Source organism: Moschus berezovskii, chromosome 2 (assembly GCF_049115385.1).
Source record: "Moschus berezovskii isolate FMDL1 chromosome 2, NW_MosBer_1.0, whole genome shotgun sequence".
In the NCBI taxonomy this organism is placed as follows: domain Eukaryota; kingdom Metazoa; phylum Chordata; class Mammalia; order Artiodactyla; family Moschidae; genus Moschus; species Moschus berezovskii.
Genome location: NC_142461.1, coordinates 57,967,749 through 57,992,910, shown reverse-complemented (window position 1 = coordinate 57,992,910; position 25,162 = coordinate 57,967,749). Strand labels below are relative to the sequence as shown.

Here is a 25,162-nt window from a genome sequence, read left to right as displayed (position 1 = left end):
TGAAAAGAGTAACATGTAAACTTACATTACCATATGTAAAATAGATAGCCAATGGGAATTTGTTGCATGGCTCAGGAAACTCAAACAGGGGCTCTGTATCAACCTAGAGGGGTGGGATGGAGAGAGTGATGGGAGGGAAGTTCAAAAAGAAGGGGATATACATAAACCTATGTCTGATTCATGTTGAGGTTTTACAGAAAACAACAAAATCCTGTAAAGCAATCATCCTTCAATAAAAAAAATTAATTTAAAAATGAATCAATATTATAGATATAATAATGATAAAATAAAGGACAAAAACATGATGATCTCAATAGATAGAAAAAGGACATTTGAGTATTGGTCGGCTTCTTCAGGACGCAGCCAATCGGAATCTGTCGGCTTCCGGCGCGAAATGAGCTGGCGCGCGGCGCCGGGGCTCTGGCAGCGACGCGGGTAGTTTAGACCCTGGTTCCGCCAGCTTCCACACTGTAGGAGAGGATCATGGCTGCTGTTCCTCAAAATAATCTACAGGAACAACTGGAACGTCATTCAGCAAGAAAGCTTGACAATAAATTGAGTCTTTCAAAACCGAAATCTTCAGGTTTCACTTTTAAAAAGAAAGTGCCTTCAGCCAACGATGTCTCCGTAACTAGTGTGTCAGTGGCAAAAACCCCTGTGTTGAGTGATAAAGATGTTAATATCACTGAGGCCTTTTCCTTCAGTGAAACTTCACCCCACTCCACCAATTAGCAGACGGGGATCAGTGACTTTAAAAGCGCTCCATCTGGACCACAAACTAAGAGACTTGGTTCAAAACCATTATTGCCAAGTTTGTCGCAGGTTCATCAGGAAATTTCATGTGCGGCCCAGAACACACCGGTTATAAAGCAATCGCACAGCGCTACTTTCAAGAAATTAGAATTTAGTTCCTCATCAGATTCTCTTATTCCCTTCGATGATTGGGATGATATGGATGACTTCGATACTTCTGGAAATTCTAAAGCATTTGTGACACCGTGCAAAAACCACTTCGTAAGAGTAAGCACTGCTCAGAAATCAAAAAAGTCTAAGAGAAACTTAGTAAAAGCGCAGCTTAACAAAACAAATACAGGGAAGACTGATTTGGCTCCCTCCTCTGAGAGCAAGCAGGAACATTTGACTGAGAAACAGAAGGATGACTTAGAATGGTTAAGTAGTGATGTGATTTGCATTGATGATGACCCCAATTCCGAAGAGCTGATAAATGAAGATACTCAGGAAAATCACTCGTTAAAAACTCATTTGGGAGCGGAAAGAGGTAATTGTGAAAAGAAGAAAAACTCAGAAGAAACAGAATTACATTCAGTTGAGAAATCTTCATGTGTTGAGCTTGACGAAGATGATTATGACATAGATTTTGTCCCACCTTCTCCAGAAGAAGGAATGGCTTCTACCTCTTCGTCCTCTTTAAAATGCTCTAGTATGTTGAAGGATCTTGACACCTCTGACAAAAAGGATAGTCTTAGCACATCAGACTTGTCAAAACCCAAGGAAGTGGCCACACAGCAGCCTAATCGAGAAACCAGCACAAGCTGTGAAGCTAGACAGACAAGTTTACAGCAGCAGCTTATCCATGTGATGGACCGAATCTGTAAGTTAGTTGATGCTGTTCCTGATGATGAGCTGAAAGCTTTGGATTGTGGGAACGAGCTGCTGCAGCAGCGGGACATAAGAAGGAAACTCCTAGCTGAAGCAGATTTTGATCCCAGTGATGCCAGTGTTCTTAGCTCTATGTGGGGATGTAGGCCTGATCCCCTGGAGAGCCCTGTGGAGGACTCGGCCTCTGTTTCCTTACCTTACGCGTTTCCGAAGGGTACTTCCTGTCCTGCAGGGAATGCTGTGAAGGAGTTCACTCTTCCACACCTCCCCTCAAATTCCGTGTCCACCCAGGAACGTTTACTGACTCCTCCCCTAGGAAAGACGGGAGTCTCAGCCGCCACGAAGAGTCCCTTTGAAAGACCGCTATTCAGTTCCCATTTACAGAAGTCCTTTGTAAGTAGCAACTGGGCTGAAACACCGAGGGCAGAGAAAAGAAATGAAAGCCCTGATTTCCCAGGGAATGTTCTCACAAGCACGGCTGTGAAAGATCAGAATAAGTATACCACCTCCATAAATGACTTGGAAAGAGAGCTCCAGGCTGCTTGCGAGATTGACAGTTTTGACATAGATGACTTTGACGATGATGATGATGATGACTGGGAAAATGTGATGCAAAATTTAGCAGCCAGCAAATCTTCCACAGCTGCCTACCCACCCATTAAGGAAGGTCGACCAGTTAAATCAGTGTCAGAAAGACCCTCTTCCGCCAAGACAGACTGCCTTCCAGGGGCATCTACTCAAAATAAAGACTTCTCAGAGTCAGTTCCGAATTACCCTGACAAGACGGCGCAGAATTTAGCATCCAAAAATCCGAAACACGAGCGTTTCCAGAGTCTTAATTTTCCTCATACAAAAGAAATGATGAAGATTTTTCATAAGAAATTTGGCCTGCATAATTTTAGGACTAATCAGCTAGAGGCGATCAATGCTGCACTGCTTGGCGAAGACTGTTTTATTTTAATGCCCACTGGAGGTGGTAAAAGCCTGTGTTACCAGCTCCCTGCCTGTGTTTCTCCTGGGGTCACTATTGTCATTTCTCCCTTGAGATCACTTATAGTAGATCAAGTCCAAAAGCTGACTTCCTTGGATATTCCAGCTACATATCTGACAGGGATAAGACGGACTCAGAAGCTACAAGTATTTACCTCCAGTTATCAAAAAAAGACCCAATTATAAAACTTCTGTATGTTACTCCAGAGAAGGTCTGTGCGAGTAACAGGCTGATCTCTACTCTGGAGAATCTATATGAGAGGAGGCTCTTGGCACGTTTCGTCATTGATGAAGCACACTGTGTGAGTCAGGTTTAGCATAAGCTTCAACAGACACAATCTAAAATACTACGTGTTACCCAAAAAACCTAAAAAGGTGGCATTTGATTGCTTGGAATGGATCAGAAAGCATCACCCACATGACTCAGGGATAATTTACTGCCTCTCCAGGCACGAATGTGACACAATGGCTGAAACATTACAGAAGGATGGCCTTGCTGCCCTGGCTTATCACGCCGGCCTCAGTGACTCCGCCAGAGATGAAGTACAGCACAAGTGGATTAATCAGGATGGCTGCCAGGTTATCTGTGCGACAATTGCCTTTGGAATGGGCATCGACAAACCGGACGTGCGCTTTGTGATCCACGCCTCCCTCCCGAAGTCCGTGGAGGGTTACTACCAAGAGTCTGGCCGAGCCGGAAGAGAAGGGGAGATCTCTCACTGCATACTCTTCTACACCTACCATGACGTGACCCGGCTGAAGAGGCTTATCCTGATGGAAAAGGATGGAAACCGTCATACACGAGAGACCCACTTCAATAATTTGTATAGCATGGTACATTACTGTGAAAATATAACAGAATGTAGAAGAATACAGCTTTTGGCTTACTTTGGCGAAAATGAATTTAATCCTTATTTCTGTAAGAAATACCCAGATGTTTCATGTGATAATTGCTGTAAAACAAAGGATTTTAAGACAAAAGATGTGACCAATGATGTGAAAAATATTGTAAGATTTGTTCAAGAACACAGTTCATCTCAGGGAACAAGAAATATAAAGCTTATGGGTCCTTCTGGGAGGTTTACTATGAACATGCTGGTCGACATTTTCTTGGGGAGTAAGAGTGCAAAAATTCAGTCAGGAATATTTGGAAAAGGATCTACTTATTCAAGACACAACGCTGAAAGACTTTTTAAAAAACTGATACTTGACAGGATTTTGGATGAAGACTTATATATCAATGCCAATGATCAACCAATTGCCTATGTGATGCTCGGAAGTAAAGCACAAACCGTACTAAATGGGCATTTAAAGACTTTATGGAAAGGAAAATTCCAGCAGTGTGAAAAAACAAAAAGCGTTAGTGGCAAAGGTGTCTCAGAGGGAAGAGGTGGTTAAGAAATGTCTTGGAGAACTTACAGAAGTCTGCAAATCTCTGGGGAAAGTTTTTGGTGTCCACTACTTTAATATTTTTAATACCATCACTCTCAAGAAGCTCGCAGAATCTTTATCTTCTGATCCTGAGGTTTTGCTTCAGATTGATGGTGTTACCGAAGACAAACTGGAAAAATATGGTGCTGAAGTGATTCCAATATTACAGAAATACTCTAAGTGGACATTGCCAGCTGAGGACACCTCCCCACGGAGAAGCCCCTCCAGCAGCAGAGGCACTGGAAAAAACACCCCTGATGAGTCAGATGAGGAGGCACCCATATCTTCTCACTACTTTGCAAATAAAACCAGAAATGAAAGAAACAGGAAAAGGATGCCAGCCTCCCAAAGAGCCAAGAGGAGAAGAACTGGTTTCAGTGGTTCCAGGACGAAAGGGGGGTCCAGCACATGCCGAAGGATACCTTCTAAAACTAAACCCTCCAACATAATCGGACCCAGTTCCACTTTGCATGGTTCTCAAGCAGCATCAGAAGTCAGTAGGAAATTGGGGATTATGGCTCCACCAAAGCCTATAAATAGACCGTTTCTGAAGCCTTCATATGCATTTTCATAACAACCAAATCTCGATGTACATAGATCTCATTTCTTGTTTGTCAGCATTTGACCATCTGTGAATATAAAGCTGTTAGTTTCGTTAAAAAAAAAAAGAGAGAAAAAGGACATTTGACAAAATCCAGCATTTTTAATGACTGAAAATATGCAAGGATCCAAGAGTAGAAGGAATCTTTGTCCATCTGATAAAGAGAGTCTAATAAAGTCCACAACTAACATCATACTTAAAGGAAAAAACTGAATACTTTCCCATTAAGATCAGGAACAAGAAAGATAATCACTTTTGCCCTTCTATCAGGCAAGAAAAAGAAATTTTTAGAGAATCAAAGTTGGAAAGGAACAAGTAAAACTACCTGTCTTTACTGAAACCATGCTACCATATATACAAGTCCTTAACAAAGCCACAAAAGCACTACCAAAATGAATAAATAAATTCAACAAGGTTGAAGGATTAAGATCAATGTATAAAAATAAGTTGTACTTCTATATATTTGTTGTTGATGTCGTTGCTGTTCAGTCCCTAAGTTGTGTCCCGCACTCTGCAACCTCATGGACTGTACCACACCAGGTTTCTCTGTCCTCCACTATCTCCTGGAGCTTGATCAAATTTATGTCCATTGAGTGAGTGATACTATCTAACCAGCTCATGCTCTGTGGCCCACTTCTCCTTTTGCCCTCAATCTTTCCCAGGATCAGGATCTTTTCCAGTGAGTTGGCTTTTCGCCTCAAGTGGCCAAAGTATTGGAGCTTCACCTTCACCAGCGATTCTTCCAAAGAATATTCTCCTTTAGGACTGACTGGTTTGATTCTCTTGCAGACCAAGGAGGTCAAAATAATCTTTCCCAGCACCACAATTTATAGGCATCAATTTTTCAACACTCAGCCTTCTTTATGGTCCAGCTCTCACATCTGTACATGACTACTGGAAAAAACATAGCTTTGACTATACAGACTTTTTTCAGCAAAGTGATGATGTCTCTGCTTTTTAATACACTAGGTTTGTTATAGCTTTCCATCGAAGAAGCATGCATCTTTTAATTTCATGGCTGCAGTCACTGTCTGCAGTGATTCTGGAGCCTGAGAAAATAAAGTTCATCACTGCTTTCAATTTTTCCTCTTTTATTTGCCATTAAGTTATGGGACCAGATGCCATGATCTTAGTCTTTTAAATATAGAGTTTCAAGTCAGCTTTCTCACTCTTTTTCTTCACCCTCATCAAGAATCTTAGTTCCTCCTCACTTTCTGCCATTACAGTGATATCATCTATGTATCTGATGTTGTTGATATTTCTCCTGGAAATCTTGATTCCAGTTTGTGATTCATACAACTGGGCATTTGGCATGATATACTCTGCATAGAAGCTAAATAAGCAAGGTGACAATATACAGGTTTGACGTACTCCTTTCCCAATTTTGAACCAGTCAGTTGTTCCATATCTGGTTCTAACTGTTGCTTCTTGACTGGCACACAGATTTCTTAGGAGACAGGTAAGTTGTTCTGATATTCCCATCTCTTTAAGAATTTTCCACAGTTTTTTGTGATCCATGCAGTCAAAGGCTTTAGTATAGTCAGTAAAGCAGAAGTAGATTTGTTTTTCCTGGAATTCCTTTGCTTTCTCCATGATTCAGTGAAGTTTGGCAACTTGATCTCTGGTTCCTCTGCCTTTTTAAAACTTAGATTGTACATCTGAAGGTTCTGGTTTCACATACTGCTGAAGTCAAGCTTCAAAGATTTTGAGCATCACCTTGCTACCTGTGAAATGAATGTGATTGTGGGGTAGTTTTAACATTCTTTGGCATTGTCCTTCTTTGAGATTGGAATGAAAACTGACTTTTTCCAGTCCTGTGGCCCCTACTGAGCTTTCCAAATTTGCTGGTGTATTGATTGCAGCAATTTAACAGCACTGTCTTTTAGAATTTGATGTAGCTCATCTGGAATTCCATCACCTCCACTAGCTTTGTTCTCAGTAATGCTTCCTAAGGCCCTGTTGACTTCACACTCCAGCATGTCCAGCTCTAGGTTATTGACCACACTGTTGTGGTTGTCCAGATCATTAAGACCTTTTTTGTATAGGTCTGAGTGTTCTTCCCACCTCTTCTTAATTTCTTCTGCTTCTTTTACATCCTTACCATTTCCGTCCTTTATCGTACCTATTCTTTCATGAAATATTCCCTTAATATCTCCAATTTTCTTGAAGAGATCTCTAGTTTTTCTCATTCTATTGTTTTCCTCTATTTCTTTTAGTTGATAATTTAAGGACTTATTAACTCTCCTTGCTCTTCTCCGGACTTCTGCATTCACTTAGGTTTATCTTTCCCTTTCTCCATTGCCTTCACTTCTCTTTTTTCCTCAGCTGCTTGTAAAGCCTCCTCAGACAATCACTTTGCCTTCTCGCATTTCTTATTCTTTCAGATGGTTTTGGTCATTGTCTCCTGTACAGTGTTATGAACCTCTGTCCATAGTTCTTCAGGCACTCTATCTACCAGTTCTGATCTCAAAAAATGTATTCATCACCTCCACTGCATAATCTTAAGGAATTTGATTAAGTCATCCTGAATGGCCCAGTGGTTCTCCCTATTTTCATTCGTTTAAGCCTGAATTTTGCAAAAAGGAGCTCATGATCTGAATCACAGTCAGCTCCAGGTCTTTTTTGTTTTTGCTGACTCTATAGAGGGTCTTCATGTTTGGCTACAAAGAACATAATCAATCTGATTTTGGTATTGTCCATCTGATGATGTTCATGTGTAGTCTCTCTCTCTCACTAGTCCTTCCAATAGCAATCAATCGAATAAAATACTTAGGAATAATTTTTTTAAATAAATGCAAGACATATCAGAAAACATTGTTTAAAGAAATTTAAAAGATTTAAATAAAAATAAATACATCTCATGTTTGTGGATCAGAAGGCAATAATATTGTTAGGATGGCTATATTCCAAATATTTATCTATAAATTCAAGACAATTCCTATCAAAATCCCAGCTAGCTGTTTTGCAGAAATTGACAAAATAATTCTAAAATTTATATAGTTATTTAAGAGACCTAGAATGTCTAAAACACTATCAAAAAGAGTAACAAATTTGGATGGCTCACATTATCTGGTTTCAAAACTACAATAGCCACAACTGTGTGGTCCTTGCTTTAAAAAAATACATATAGATCAATGTAGTGGAATGGAGAGTCCAAAATTATACCTTTATGGTCAACTGATTTTTTTACACAAAAGACAATTCAATTTGAAAATTGTAGTCTTTTCAACAATTCATATGTAGGAGGACAACTGGACAACCACATGTAAAAAAAGAAAGAAAGAATTGATTTAAAATAGATCATAGACCTAAATGTAAGAGCTAAGACTTTTTCATCTCCTTGAAGTAAAGAATCAGATACTTATGATGTTGGATTAGGCAATGACTTCTTAGATATGACACCAAGAGTATAAGCATCGAAAGAAAAATATAGATAAATTTTATCTCATCAAAATTTAAAAAATTTTTGTAATTTAAAGGACAGCCACCAAGAAATTATTGAATTAGCTAGAAAGGTTGTTCAGTATATGAGGGAAAAACTTTTTGGCCAAGCCAATAAATAAATGATACACAAAATAAAAGAGATATTTATAAATCATATGCATATATGTATACAAAGGGAGTTATGTCTTTTAAAAAGTCCTTACAACTTAATAACAAATTACAGATAATCCAATTTAATATTGGCAAATCATTTCAACTGATATGTCTCCAAAAATGTTAATGTATGTGGTCTCAGTCTCTCAGTCATGTCCACCTATTTATGACCCTATGGACTATAGCCTGTCAAGTCCACCAGGCTCCTCTGCCCATGGAATTTCCTAGTCAAGAATAATGAAGTAGATTGCCATTTTCTTCCCCGGGGAATCTTCTAGACTAAGGGGTTGAAACTGTATATCCTGCATTGGCAAGTGGATTCTTCACCACTGAGCCATCTAGGAAGCCCCAAAGATGATGATACTTGTACATCAACCTATATACTTGTACAAACAGCCTATATACTTTCACAAGCTTATGTGAAAATAAGTTAGACATCATTAGTCATTAGGGTAATTCAAATGAAAACTACAATTAGATACTATTTCACACCTACTAGAGTTGCTGGGAAAAATAAAGTATTGATGTGAATGTGGAGAAATTGGAGTTCTCTTACATTGCTGGTTGGAAGGTAAAATTGTCAAGCTACACTGAAGAAAGTTTGACAATCCTTCAAAATGTTCAATATAGAGATACTGTATTACTCAGCAATCCCCCACCCCAATATGTGGAAAGAAGAATGAAAACACATGTTGACACAAACGTGTACATAAGAGAAATGAAAACATGTCAACACAAAAAATGTGTACACAGATGTTCACAGCATCATTATTTATAATGATGAAAAGTAGAAAAGCAATACACTAATTTCTTATGGCTGCTGTATCCAATTGCCATAGTCTTGGTGACTTGAAAAACATATTTATATCCTCACATTTCTGGAGGCTCCAAATTGCCACACACAAGTAAGCATCTTTCCTAGTGGTGTTAATTGTCATTATGAAATTGTTGTGTGCATGGTTTGAAATAAATAAAGCCGATAATTATGATAGATAATAATTAGAGCTACAAGTATGAAACTACAAAATAACATGTTAAAAACTTCTGTTACTCTATACATTGAAAAATCTTAAAGACTGTGAAAAAATTACTCTAGATTCCAGTTCTAAAGCAAATTAGAATGTGCAAAATGAAGCTATATAACAGTTTTTCCTGTCAAAGACCAAGGAAAATACCAAATACTAGAAAGTATCTGTGAAAAGGATTCACAGGCCAAATTTAACAAACTTTTATTGTTCAGGGATGAGAAAAAGTGTTAGGTTAATTGCTGCAATGGATTAAAGCAATCAAGCAAGTCTAAATCCAGGAGTTCATAAAGATACAAAAGCAACAACAACAAAACAAATAAAACACTTGCCATCGCTACAGAAACAATCCAGTATTTTAAAACCTGGCTAAAACAAAGAAGCAAAAGGAATTTTGCTGCCTTCACTGTATGAACTGTAACTCACAATAATCAAGTATTGATAACAGAAGCTTTCTATTTATGAAAATATTCCATGAACTAAACATGGAATGATAAGCATGTCAATAAATCTCCAGTTAATTAATGGGTCTAGACAATGATTTCAATGACTACCAATATCATAAGAAGGGAGAAAAATCTGACCATCCTAATGGAAGTACCCTGCAACTCATGAAGTAGTCTTGTAAAGACAAAATTAAGTATAAATTTAATGAAGTTTCCATATTTAAGCATAAATGTACAGAAATACAGGCTGCCCGAGTGGCGCTAATGGTAAAGAAACCACCTGCCAATGCAGGAGACGTAAGAGACACAGGTTTGATCCCTTGGTCAGGAAGATCCACTGGCATAGGGAGGGGCAACCCACTTCAGTATTCTTGCCTGGAGAGTCCCATGGACAGAGCCTGGCAGTCTATAGTCTATAGGGTCGTGAGGAGTTGGATAGGACTAAAATGACGGCATGCTCACAGGCACATACAGCAATTCAGGATCCAAAGGAATCTGATAAATGATACCAGACATCACAGATTCTAGATATGTTCTATGCTTCAGCTAACAGATTATCCAAATGCTTTCAAAATTTTTGCAGAATAAAAAGAATATAAAGATCAAAATATCTTAAATTATATTTACAAAACCATCATATTCTGGATATGAAAACATGACCAAAAAATAGCATAATGACATAAAATGATGTAAGACGTAGACAAAATTCACTAATTGCACTATTATAAATAAATTGTATAATACATGTCATAAACAATGTGTTAACAAGCAATCCTACTGAATATTAATACAGAAATATACAGCTGCCAAATGCCTTATATGATATTTATCTTAGTAGCTGAAAAGGCATAGATATTTCTGTACCTGCTCAACAAACTGCAACCAACAAAATTCAAAACCTATTCCTGATTTTGAAGTAAAAATAAAACTCCTAATAAAGTGTGAGTAGATTAAACCAAAGGCAGCATAATGCTTAATGGTGAAACAATGAAAGCATCCCTCCTAAATCAAGAATAAAACAATATTGGCCATTCTCCTCACTATTTTTATAATCATTTTAGAGGTCCTAGCAAGCACAAGAAGGAAGAGAAAGAAATATGAGGCATAAAATTGGAAAAGATTTGCAGTTATTGTCATTTGCCAAATATAACACAGCATATCTAAAAATCCCAAGAGTTAGCTCAACACAATTAAGGACTAAAAAAGAACCCAGTAATGTGGCTGATTACAAAGTTAACATATAAAATTCAATAGTGACACACTGTAAAAAGATCAACCACTTGGAAGACATAATGAGAAAAAGACTATAGGTATAATAGCAACAAAGAATAAAGATGTAAGCATTAACTAGAAATATGCAAGTGCTCTGTGAAGAAAGATTGTAAATGCTAGTGAAAATTTTAAATTTTTTTTTAAATCTCTTTTATTGAATGGAAAGACATACTCTTTTTGAGAAGAAAAAGTCAGTATTATGAAGCTGTCAAGACTCTCTATAAATTCATAAATAAATCTACATCAATCTTTAAAGCTGTAATACCTTATCTGTACATGTAAATTGATATAATTTTGACATTTTAAAAGGGAAGGAAAGTTAGTAAAGCCACACAAGCTAATTCAACAGCTTAAATGAAAAAGTAAACATAAAAGTATATCCCAGATCATCTAAAGAACACGATAAGTATTAAGTATAGTAATTAAAAGCTTAACATAAATAGAAGGCCGATATTAATGAAATGGAAAAGAGTTTAAAAATAAGATAAAATTTAATAAAAGAGATAATACTATGTCAAACCAGTTGAGAAGAGAGGCAAAAGCCAAGGGAAACAAGGAAACATATACCCATTTTAATGCAGAGTTCCAAAGGAAAGCAAGGAGCGATAATAAAGCCTTCTTAAGTGAACAAAGCAAAGAAATAGAGGGAAACAACAGAACGGGGAAGACTAGATATCTCTTCAAGAAAAGTAAAGCTACCAAGGGAACATTTCATGCAAAGATGGGCACAATAAAGGACAGGAACAGTATGGACCTAACAGAAGAAGAAGTGGTTGCAAGAATACACAGAAGAACTATGCGAGAAAGGTCTTAATGACCCAGATAACCATGAGAGTGTAGTCACTCACCTAGAGCCAGACATCCTGGAGTGTGAAGTCAAGTGGGCCTTAGGAAGTATTCCTACAAACAAAGCTAGTGGATGTGATGGAATTACAGCTGACACTTTTAAAATCCTAAGAGATAATACTGTTAAAGTGCTACACTCAATATGCCAAGAAATTTGGAGAACTCAGCAGGAAACCACAGGACTGGAAAAGGTCAGTTTTCACTCCAGTCCCAAAGGCGGGCAATGCCAAAGATTTATCAAACTACCTCACAATCACTTTCATTTCATATACTCACAAGGTGATGCTCAAAACCCTTCAAGCTGGATCTCAACAGTACATGAACCATTAGAAGAAGCAGAGGAACCAGAGATCGAATTGCCAACATCTTTTGGATCACTGAAAAAGCAAGGGTATTCCAGAAAAAATATCAACTTTGCTTCATTGACTATGCTAAAGCCTTTGACTGTGTGGATCACAGGCAACTGTGGAAAAGTGTTAAAGAGATGGAAATACCAGACCACCTTACATGCCTCCCAAGAAACGTGTATGTAGATCAAGGAACAATAGTTAGAATCACACATGGAACAACAAACTAGTTCAAAACTGGGAAAGGAGTACATCAAGGCTATATATTGTCACACTGCTTATTTAACTTATATGCAGAGTACATCATGAGACATGTCCAGCTGGATGAATCACAAGCTGGAATCAGGATTGCCAGAAGAAATAGCAATAACCTCAGATATGTAGATGATATCACCCTAATGGCAGAAAGCGAAGAGGAACAAAGGAGCATCTTGGTAAATGTGAAAGAGGAGACTGAAAAAGTTGCCTTAAAACTCAGTATTCAAAAACAGAAGATCATGGCATCTGGTCCCATCACTTCACGGCAGATAAATGGGGAAACAATGGAAACACTGACAGACTTTGTTTTCTTGGATTCCCAAATCACTGCAGATGTTGACTGTAACCATGAAACTAAGAGACGCTTGCTCCTTGGAAGAAGAGCTATGACAAACCTAGACAGTATATTAAAAAGCAGAGATATCACTTTTCTAACAAAGACATCTAGTCAAAGCTATGGTTCTTCCAGTATTCATGTACAAATGTGACAGTTGGACCATAAAGAAGGCTGAGCGCCCAAAAATTGATACTTTCAAAGTGTGGTGTTGGAGAAGACTCTTGAGAGTCCCTTGGACTGCAAGGAGAACAAATCAGTCAATCTTAAAGGAAATCAACTCTGACTAATCATTGGAAGGACTGAACCTGAAGCTCCAATACTTTGGCTACCTGATGCAAAGAGCTGACTCATTTGAAAAGACCGTGATCCTGGGAAAGACTAAGGGCAGAAAGAGAAGGGGATGACAGAGGATGAGATGGCTGGATGGCATCATGGACTCAGTGGACATGAGTTTGAGCAAATTCTTGGATATAGTTAAGGACATGGAAGCCTGGTGTGCTGCAGTCCATGGGTTCACAAAGAGTCACACCATACTGAGTGACTGAACAGCAAAAAAAGAAAAGAAACCAGAACAGCAAACTAGTTAGGAAAAGATGGATTATTTGATAACTGGTGTTTGGACAAATGGATAACAGTCTGGGAAGTAATGGTAAATGGATCCCTTACTTTACTTTTTGTATCAAAATCTCTTTATATGAATCTGAATCAAATTTGTAAAATTGTAAAATACTAGATAAATATGAGATAAGTTTTAAAAATAATAACATGCAAATTGATCTATAAATTAAGACTAATTCAAAATTCAACAAGATTGTTCATGGAAGTTGACATCTAAAATCCTCACAAAATAGAATATGCTTAAGAAAGGCATGAAAGCGTTAAATGAAAAAAGATAGACCAACTTGCTCTCGGTTCAGTTCAGTCGCTCAGTCATGTCTGACCCTTTGTGACCTCATGGACTGCAGCACACCAAGCCTCCCTGTCCATCACCATCTCCCAGAGTTTACTCAATCTCATGTCCATTGAGTCGGTGATGCCATCCAACTGTCTTATCCTCTGTTGTTCCCTTCTCCTCCGGACTTCACTCTTTTCCAGCATCAGGGTCTTTTCAAAGGAGTCAGCTCTTCTCAAAAAGTACAATCCATGTCCTATACCCAAGTTTCCCTTCTTTACAAATAAATGCTCTTCCCATGAGTACATTCTAGATCCTCTCCGATCTTCATTGAACCTTTTGAATAAAGTCAACAACAAATTTCCTAGCATAATTTGCAGGTTTTTTTTCTTTTTAATTTGAGACAAAAATATATAACCCCTTTGCAAGTCCACTTTTTCTGTTCTTGTTCTGGTGTTTTAACATTAATTGAAGTGTAACTGCTTTTTGTCACTAGAGTTCAGTTCAGTTCAGTCACTCAGTCGTGTCCGACTCTCCACGACCCCATGAATCACAGCATGCCAGGCCTCCCTGTCCATCACCAACTCCGGGAGTTCACTCAAACTCATGTCCACAGAGTCGGTGATGCCATCCAGTCATCTCATTCTCTGTCGTCCCCTTCTCCTCCCGCCCCCAACCTTTCCCAGCATCAGAGTCTTTTCCAGTGAGTCAACTCGTCGCATGAGGTGGCCAAAGTATTGCAGTTTCAGCTTCAGCATCAGTCCTTCCAATGAACACCCAGGATTGATCTCCTTTAGAACGGACTGGTTGGATCTCCTTGCAGTCCAAGGGACTCTCAAGAGTCTTCTCCAACACCACAGTTCAAAAGCATCAATTCTTCGGCGATCAGCTTTCTTCACAGTCCAACTCTCACATCCATACAGCTTCATGGTATTTTAGGCAAGGTCTGAACATGTGTCCTATCGAATTTCATTGATATGAAGTGATAAACTTACTCATGCTAAACTAGTCTTCCTTCTACAAATGCATACTCTTCTGATTAAAAAGAAAGCTTGTTCCAGTGTCTGCCTACAGTGCTTTGTTGACAAATGAGATAATGTTTGACACTAACTAGCAATGAAATATGATTCCCAGGATTGAGGCAATGTGTTTGACCCTCTCTGTTTTGGTGATACATATTACTGAAGGCACCTTCAGGACATTTTACCTCAAAGTGAATTTTTGTTGCTGTTAAAAAGAGTAAGAAAGCATGGAGCAGATTTATGAGCCTTGCCTGTCTGTCTAGGAATGTAGCTGTTTTGATGTAATCTCTAGGAGATGCCTCAGGTATTGAATTAACTCAGCAGTCACATTGGACAGACAGGCTTCATTCATTTTACCAGCCCCTGACAATGCTGAATCCAAGCTGCCTTCACATCCAAAAGAATCCCTCTCATTGGCTGAAAACTGGAATACATTCATTCATTCAACATTCATTGAGAACATAAGTCAGAAACCTTTGTAAGTGATGAAAGTGAAAGTTGCTCAGTCATGTCCAACTCTTTGCGACCCCAAGGACTATACAGTTCATGGAACTCTCCAGGCCAGAACTGGAGTGGGTAGACTTTCCCTTCTCCAGGGGACAGAGTAATAAGCCAATCAGACAAAAATTACTACTTTCAGGAGCTTACATCCTAATACAATATACAGTGTCACAATAATCATATATATCAGATTAATACTAGTAAGATTACAAATTAGGCTAGATCTCTGCAGATAAATTGTATGGAAGTGGAATCAGAACAAGAAGATGGAACCAGAGCCAACAATTACCTAGCAATCTCTTCTTTTACAGGAACCTTCTTTAGTTACGTTATTGGGTACATCATATTGTAGGAGATTAGTATAGAAACTGTGATTTTGATTACTCTACAAAGTAAAAAATGAAAGATTCAAAATAGGTCACCAGTTTGAGTGTCTGCTGAGCTACGCCACTATTTCATCTGATTCCTAGTGATACTTAACGATCTACTACTTGGAAATTATGATATTAGGTTTAACATAGCCTAAGCCCAAGACTCAAAAGCCTCTTGATGAAAGTGAAAGAGGAGAGTGAAAAGTTTGGCTTGAAGCTCAACATTCAGAAAACAAAGATCATGGCATCTGGTCCCATCACTTCATGGGAAATAGATGGGAAAACAGTGGAAACAGTGTCAGACTTTATTTTTTTGGGCTCCAAAATCACTGCGGATGCTGATTGCAGCCATGAAATTAAAAGACGCTTACTCCTTGGAAGGAAAGTTATGACCAATCTAGATAGCATATTAAAAAGCAAAGACATTAGTTTGCCAACCAAGGTCCGTCTAGTCAAGGCTATGGTTTTTCCCATGGTCATGTATGGATGTGAGAGTTGGACTGTGAAGAAAGCTGATCGCCGAAGAATTGATGCTTTTGAACTGTGGTGTTGGAGAAGACTCTTGAGAGTCCCTTGGACTGCAAGGAGATCCAACCAGTCCGTTCTAAAGGAGATCAATCCTGGGTGTTCATTGGAAGGACTGATGCTGAAGCTGAAACTGCAATACTTTGGCCACCTCATGCGACGAGTTGACTCACTGGAAAAGACTCTGATGCTGGGAAAGGTTGGGGGCGGGAGGAGAAGGGGACGACAGAGAATGAGATGACTGGATGGCATCACCGACTCTGTGGACATGAGTTTGAGTGTACTCCTGGAGTTGGTGATGGACAGGGAGGCCTGGCATGCTGTGATTCATGGGGTCGCAAAGAGTCGGACACAACTGAGCGACTGAACTGAACTGAACTGAAGCCCAAGACTTTGATCAAATTTTAATCTCCAAATATTAACTTAGCTATTTCTTAACATTTATGCCATTTCATCCTATCAACAATGCCCTGTAGTAGCTGAATTTGGTCTCCCCACTTTTGGATAAGGAAATTGAAGTTCAAAAAGGTTAGATCAGGAACTTCCCTAGTGGTCCAGTAGCTAGGAATCTCCCACCCAACACAGGCGACACAGGTTCAAATTTTGGTCCAAGACGTACGATCCCAAATTCCGCAGGGCAGCTAAGCCTCATGCCATAGCTGCCAAAAAGCTCATGTGCTCTAGAGCCTGTGCTCCAGAACCAAGAGGACCCACCACAGTGAGAAGCCCATGCACTGCAGCTAGAGAGTACCCTCTGTTCACTGCTATCTGAGAAAGCCCTCTGGCAGCAACAAAGACCCAGTACCGCCAAAAATAAATGAGTAAATAAATGTTATGTAAGGTGCAGAAGGTCGCACTGCAAGAAGAAGATGAAATCAGAGCACACAGAGGTCTTCTGCTTCAGAGCTTGTATTCTGACCCATGCCATCAGGTGTAGCGATCTACATAATGCTTTCAGATGCTGTGGGGGAAGTCAGGATGCATAGCCATGGCCCTTGCCCTCTAGTAGTTTATAAACTAGGATACAAACAAAGCATCAGCACAAATAATTGCAAGGCAGGATTATGTATCTTTTTAATATAGAAAACATTTAAGTCTAGATAATAATAATAATAAAAACAGAAAGAAAAAGGAAAGAACCCAAATCTGTGAAGTTCACATTACTCCACATTAATAAAAGATGGCAGGTGAGAGCATAGTCTGTGTACCATAGACAGTGTTACAGGGCAAGAGCATAGCCCGTTGACCACCAGAGCTGAAGATGGTAGCCCATGGGCTACTGAAGCCACCAAAATGTCCTGTTGGTAGACAGAATGTGTCTAGTTCTTTTGTCAGAGGTGGAGTTGTCACAAATATAACCCGATCTAAAAGCAGAAGCTCTGTCTCCCCTCTTTCCTGCGTACTTCCAGAAAAGCCCTATAACCTCTTTTCTGCCCCGGTAGAGCCATCTTATTCAAAACAACTGTATACAGAATCTTCCCCCAAGCACCTGGGCTGCCTGTTCCCTGTTGTGCTGGTGAAGGTTTCTCTCCCCACTGAGACTCACAGCTGGCAGAATCAGAGCACCAGTGCCAGACACAGTCCCTTGTGCAGGAGGGGTCAAATAAATATGTGCAGAGGTAACAGCCCCCCACAAATTGCCAGAGAGGCCAAGCAGCCTCTGGGCTCAGTGAGAAAAATTTCCATTGTGCTTTCTCAACGTCATCCAGAGAATAGGAATTAATTTTATTTTGACCACCTCAAGAGAAGTTGTTGTTCTGTTTTGTTTTCTAATCCCTTTCCATCTCATAAAGCATTATAAAATAGCTTGGAGGGGAAGAGTGTCTTTTGAGGAGGAAATAATTCATAGGATTCTTTTCATTCATATTCCTATGAAATCCTCAGGGCCTCAGGGGCAAAGCTAACGATTGAGTTTTGTTCTGCAAGATCTGTTTTGGTCATGGAGTTATAAGAAGTCAGGTCCAAATATTTTCACGAACTTTTCATCTCTAAGGCATCTGGGCTTCAGGCCAAAAGCTAATGAATTGCGGAAGAGGAACTATACACCCTGAGATTGATAGGAATCAGGAATGATTTGGAACGCAGTAGAAGTTTGCCTCACTGAGAATCTTGGGCCCAATCCTCACATCACCTGACTTTCTTCCCTTTACTGTCTCTCAGACACACAGACCTATGCTGCCTTGTTGAGTCATAACCATCCCCACCACCATGCACCATCCCACCCCGTAGCACTTCAACGGATTGTACCAAAATTTCCTCACTGGGCTTCCGCGTCATCGGTCATTGCTGGGTCCGAGTGCTGCATGATTCCCCTTCTAATGCTTAAAACAGTCTGGAGGATGGAAAAGGGAAAAGTCCTGGGAGAAATTGACCTGTATTGCTTCCCTATCTTAACCCTCATTACCCTTCATCTCCACCGGGTGTGGTGCAGAACAGAGCTGCAAAGCTGGCACCATTCTCAAGTCTGGTCCTGATGAGAAGAATGCCTCTCAGCTTGCAGGTTTAATGCAACTTCTCTCCATGCCCTCAGCCCACCAGATTAACTGGTGGAGACAAGCCAGGGCAAGCCCCACATCACTCCTCTCCTTCTCTTTCCTCTCCAATCTCTTCCCAAGTCAGAGTTTCCTTGGTCTCAGTGGAGGTGAACACAGGCATAAGTTGTCTTTCAAATCCTGTCTTATGCCTTATTGTCTTGACCTTTGTTTCTTAAACCTGAGAACTGTTATTTCTTTATGGGATGGTTTGCTTTGGATAATTCCCTCCTGGGTAAAATGGCTTCAAAGAAGGTAGTCATGGAAGACAGTAGAATGAATTGATAGAAGTCCTAATTTCCCCAAATGATTGTTCTGCCTCATCCCATTGTCTGGTCATTACAGTCACCAACAGTCCCAGAGGTGTGTGACGGGAGCTTTCCATGACAATCTTGCAGGAAGGTAAGACTGAATCGTTTGAATAGTTTGAAAAGTTTCAAAAATGAACTCAGCCCTGGACTTAGCTGTCCATGGCACCCCACTAGACACTGAGCAGTTTGGCCATTTCAGTCCTGTCCCATCACACACCCCAGCATCTAACAGAAGCAATCAGGCTCGGAAATTCTATTGATTCAATTAATGGAAAACCTTCCTCTCTGGGACACTACTTCCCATAGTAATGTTCCCATTAACTATATGAAATGAGCTCTTTAGTACCCATGGAAACAATAAAGAAACGTGAGAAAATGTTTTCCTCTTAATGTGAAGAAATGGGTATTCCTAATATGAGACACTTTGGACCAGAATATGTCACTGGCAAAAAAAGAATCTGATTTTACAAATAGGCATGAATATATCAAGTCATTAATGTCAGCTTCCATGAAGCAACTTGCTTGTCATGCATCATTTATACTCATTTTTAACTAAACAAGAGTATTTGTGGAGATACACCGTAAACATATTTTATATACCTCTCTCGAAGCTTTCATCTCCTGGCTCTCAAAGTATCTGACAAAGGTGCAAAACCCGGGCAGATTCAATGGCAGAGCAGAGGAGGAGGGGATGAGAGGTTTAGAGGAAGCAAAGAAAGGGAGACAAAGATTGTTAACCAAGCAAAAGTTATAAAAATTCATGAGCTTGAGGCAGGCTTGGATTTATGCATTTAGACAATCCTTTTAAACTAAATGAAAGCTGATCTGTTGTAAATCTTCCCCCATATCAGTGATTCTGCAGAAATTCATTTACAGTAACTGAGAGTAAGAGGAAGCTGATCTGTGTGGATCCACGATCACTGCGGAGATGAGAAGGCTGGCCTGCATTTGGAAGGACATGCACACAGGGAGGTACCTGTCACTATCTGTTCATACCACGAGGTGGACAGAGCAAGTGGGCCTGCCCCTGCCACCCCCTTGGTGCCAGCTTCACCTGCTTTCTGTGGTTTTTCCATGTCTTCTTAAATTATCGCCCAAGCCTTCAAAACCCCCAGGTAGATGAGGCCAGTTACCCTGCCTCTGGCCTGAGCTGTGAACTCAGCTGCTTAATGGCCTTTGCATCATCATCACCCTGTGAGAGAGACGTGTCCTATGCCTCCCAGGCTGTTTCTGACTCTTCTTACTCCCGGACCATCTTTGTCTGAGTCTGGAACTCAGGACAAGACACTCAATTAAGTACTTCAAATTGACATGAACCTTGTTCAGCCCTGTGTAACCAGTGTATTAGGTGACATGTAGCCAGTGAAGCCCAGCATATAAATATTGTATTTATTTTTTCTAATTCCTGATTTCAACCAGGCCCTGTCAAACCCTCTTCTTGTCCTTTGATGAAAATGTGAGCAAATCTTGGAGGTCTCAGTTACTTTTGGTTATTGTAAGTTAACACAACTTAAACTTTTCATCTTATATCAAGTGATAAATTTTCCCTTCTCTTAAACTAAGCATTGGGATCCAGATACATAGAATGGGGTGGGAGGATGGATGGTTTTTTTGCATGTTTCTCCTGTCCCTCTGCTGGAGGCTGAGAGAGAGAGAGGTCAAAAGTCTTCCTGGGTCTCTGCTGGGAGTGAGGACAAGTCAGGTGTGTCTCTGGCTCATCCTGCTCTGTCACTGGAGGCCTGTGCTCTGCAGAAGATGCTTAGGATGCCAAGCACGGTCTTCTTGGATCTATGCACGTCTACATCGCAGTTCTTTTCTTTGCTGACAACTCCCTTTGGACCCTAAATACACATGGATTTAGGACCTCTGCCTACTTGGTAACTCCTGAGGCAGCCCCAGGGATCCCGCCCTCCCATTCTCCAGCTCCTTCATGTGTAGCTGACACTGTCATACCTCTTGCACATCCACCCCAAGCATATCATCCTGTTTCTGTGCCTTTGCACCCATACCTGTTGTTTTTCAAAAGCTGTTCTCCCCCAGTTTAGAGGACTCTGACTTTCTATTACCTCAGGCTTAGCACCTTATTACCAAGCACAAGATGCCTCTCTGAAAAGAATGGCAGTCTTCTTTCACCCTCTCATCAACACTCATGGGATCAGTTGTCCCCAGTATCCACAAAGTACCCTGTGGGTCCCTCCCATGTAATTAGCTATTGTACTGTATTGTTTTTGTTAGTTTGTCCACCTTCCCAAGTAACTGTGTCTTTCTTCCCTCATAGCAGGTTGGGGGGCATGAAGTCATGTTTAATCATGTTAAAATATATCCGTGCATCTAGAATAATTCTGCACATCCAGGCACTCATTGTTTGTTGAATAGATAAACAAATGAATGACTGTGAAAAAAATTGATGAAACTGCCTGGATTCCACTTGCATTCAACATTCTGGTCAGATAATGTGGGGAATAACATTGATGTAGGGAAAGGAGAAAGCTGAGCAGTTAGTGTGAATAAATGCAGTCGAGGTGAGGCAGTGAGAGGTGGTGGGGACTGTGAATGCAAAAGTAAGTGTGAACTGTGTACAGAGGCACTTTCTGATCTGGTCCATTGAATTGGACTGGGGAAATGTGCTCCCAGAGTTGCCAGATGATCTGATGTTCCAAGAGCAGACCTAAATCCAGGTTAAAAGGAAATTGTTCTGGGTTTTAAAAGCAAAGTGCCCACTTGGGAGATAATCTAACCTCTGTTGTCTTGTCTATGACTGTGATATAAACACTCTTTAAAAATCGGATAACTCAGCAGCCAAAAAATATGTCGTGAAGTGTAGTGAGACCAGCCTCATGTAGAGTTGGTGGGCAACTCCTCGTGAACAAGATGTGTAAGACCACATCCTGTATGATGCTGTATGGCCACATCCTCTAATTATGAAGTAGGCCTTTCTGATGAGCACCCAGCATCATGAAGTCATCTATGAATCCATCCTGAGTCACTCTATTAGCATAAAAATCACTCCAGTAACTTAAGAAATTCCAGACACCGTGTTTGAAGCTCTGTTCCAAGAACTGGGCACAAGGATCAGATTTATACTTTATTATACCACTCTGTGAGGTGGAGAAATAACGTCATTAAATGGGGGCAGAGCTCAGGGGAACTGGGGACTTGCAAATCTGGACATACAAGTGAAAACAGATACGGCATTTGACTGAGTTCAGTGGCTCTAGAGAATCAGTATTTAGTCAGTGGTTAAAGGGCTTCGCTGATGGCTCAGATGGTAAAGAATCTACCGACAATGCCAGAGACCCAAGTTCAATTCCTGTTTTGAGAAGATGCCCTAGAGAAAGGATTGGCTACCCACTATTCTTGTACCACAGCTCCAAAGACAGATTCCAGCTCTCTGTCTCTCTCTAGCTGTAAGATTTCACATAAGATGACTTCTTCTAATTTCTATGGGCTCATTTTCTGGTTGGTTTAATGTTCTTAACAACAGGCCTTGCCTTAAAGTCTTATTACAAAGATTTAACAAAGATGATCCATGAAATGATCATAGAACAGCATTTGGTATAGGGTAAGAAAGTAGGAGCAGTAGTAGTATATTAACCATTAACAATATTGGTTCTGCAGTATTAAGTAACAGTAAGGCTATGGTTTTTCCAGTGGTCACGTATGGATGTGAGAGTCGGAATATGAAGAAAGCTGATCGCTAAAGAATTGATGCTTTTGAACTGTGGTGTTGGAGAAGACTCTTGAGAGTCCCTTGGACTGCAAGGAGATCCAACCAGTCCATTCTGAAGGAGATCAGTCCTGGGTGTTCATTGGAAGGACTGATGCTAAAGCTGAAACTCCAATACTTTGGCCACCTCATGCTAAGAGTTGACTCACTGGAAAAGACTCTGATGCTGGGAGGGACCGGGGGCAGGAGGAGAAGGGGATGACAGAGAATGAGATGGTTGGGTGGCATCACTGACTCCATGGATATGAGTTTGAGTGAACTCCGGGAGTTGGTGATGGACAGGGAGGCCTGGTGTGCTGTGATTCATGGGGTCACAGAGTCGGACACAACTGAGCAACTGAACTGAACTGAACTGAATAATAGTATCATAGCCATTATCATTATCTCACTGGAAAAGGCCAACATAGTGGAATATCTGGGAAATAATAATTATGTATTCCCCATGTAATCTAGGAAAATAAGTTGTTTTACAGGTGTGTTTTCTAAATTGTGTCATAACTCATTAATGAGTTAATCAATTGAGTGAGTTGCCAGCGGCACTTTTGAGAAGTGTCAAAGAATGAATAGAAAACAGCAGAGGACATTGCTTCCTAAAATAACTGTTTCCATCACATGTATGCACATGTATTTATATATATTATACTGAGTCACCATGGAAAACATATTTCTTCTGCACTGTTCTTTCAATTTACTGAACTATGAGCTCTTTGAAGGCAGGATGACATTTCAATCATCTTTCAATTCTTAAAAAATCAAGTATAGGGCTAACTGCAAGACAGACATTGGTAAATCTATTTCCAATAAAAATAGACTGATGGGTAGATAAATACAAGTGAATTCTAGATGACTTCATTGAGTGCTGGATATAAAACATTGCTTTTGAGGTGTACTGAGTGGAGGCAGAAAAAGAGTTAAGTCCTAGACACAATCTTCCAGGCCTATATATGTAAACAAAACATTAAAACCATGAGAATGTGATGCAAGAGAATATCCTTTAGTTTATTTAATAAATATTAGATGAGTACCTCCTCCATAACTAGCACTATTCTAGGAACAGAGGGCAGAGGACTGAGCAAAGAACTTGTTCAGATGTAACTTAATTTCTGCTAAAGATATAAAATAAGCAATCAGATGAATAATATAACATTAGTTGTGATATGTGATGTGGAAGGAAACAAGCAGAGGAAAGAGGAAGAGAGATGAGGCTAGGGAAGGCCTCTCAGTAGCTGGGGTTTGAGCACAGACTCAACTGAAATAAAGTTTTGATCCACACAGCTCTCCGGGGGAAAGTGTTACAAGCAAAGGAAATAAAAGAGCAAATGTCTAGAGACTGGCTTGTTTCGACATCTGGAGAACAAAGAGGCCCCTATTGTTGGAGATGAGAGAATGCACTGTGTATGTGTGTGTGTGTGTGTGTGTGTGTGTGTGTGTATTCAGCTTCCAAAGTGCTGTGCATGATAATCTAGGCATGTTACCGAACCAAATTTGGGTCTGCTCACCTGTGCATAGTAAAGCCAATCTAGTGACCCTAGATTGTGTTAAAGGAAGCACAGCATTTGCTACAGGAACCAAGCAAAGAGAGCAGGCAGTTCATGCTCAAAAGATCCAAACTCTCCCACATTGATGGCTTTCAGGGAAGGAGTTTTAAATGCAGTGTAAGGGAGGGGAGTTCAGGGTGTGTGATTAGCTCATGCACAATTCTCAGATTGGTTGGCATCAAGGTGAAGCTTCAAGCATCATCAACCTGGTTTCAACCAGTCTAGGGTCTCTGAGCTTGTGTCATCTTTTCACCTGTCAGGGGACTAGGTCTATTTCCTATTAAAATGACAGGAATGTGTGCCAGGCCTTCATTCTTTCAGGGAACTGTGAGTTCTGTGAGGCTGGTTTAACACATAAGCTGTTACCATTTCCCCAGGCGATTCTTTGTTTCTACATCTACATTTTCTAACCATTAGGTCTTGAGTCAGACTTTTAAGACTCCAAGGTCTGGGAGACTAAAGCCTTTTACTTCAAAGGACAGGGACACAATGTTGTACAGATTTTCTGGCTCAGAGAACAATGAATACTTGGTAAGAAAGGAAGTATGTGCAAAGAATTATTGTTATGTACCAATGATGTGTATTCCCTTGTGAAACCCTCATGGCAGCCACCAGGACAACAATAGTAGCTTAATAATGTATTGACCACTACCTTCAGCACCTCTGTGTACAAACTGCCTGATAAGAAGCTTGTGACACTTGATAGAGAAGGAAGTAGGCTCAGAAATTTGAAGTAATTTGCTCAGTGACTTAAGATAACACAGGCAGACTTGGATTTTTTAATGGATCACTATGTGATCTCACATTGTCATTGGCCCAACATACTACCTCTCTGTTGAGAAAATGTGAGGAATAGTTAAGATTGGGTCTGATGTGGGTAGATCTGGAAGGAGAGACCAAGGCTGCAAAGGAAGGGCCACTTAAGTTGTTGATGTTCAGTCACCAAGTCGTGTCTGACTCTTTGCAACCCGTGA

General features: G+C 40.1%; 1 pseudogene; it reads left to right on the top strand.

Moving 5' to 3' along the window:
* Positions 1 to 394: 394 nt before the first annotated feature.
* On the top strand, positions 395 to 4,651 carry LOC129537861 (recQ-like DNA helicase BLM pseudogene; annotated as a pseudogene).
* The last annotated feature ends 20,511 nt before the right edge of the window (positions 4,652 to 25,162 follow it).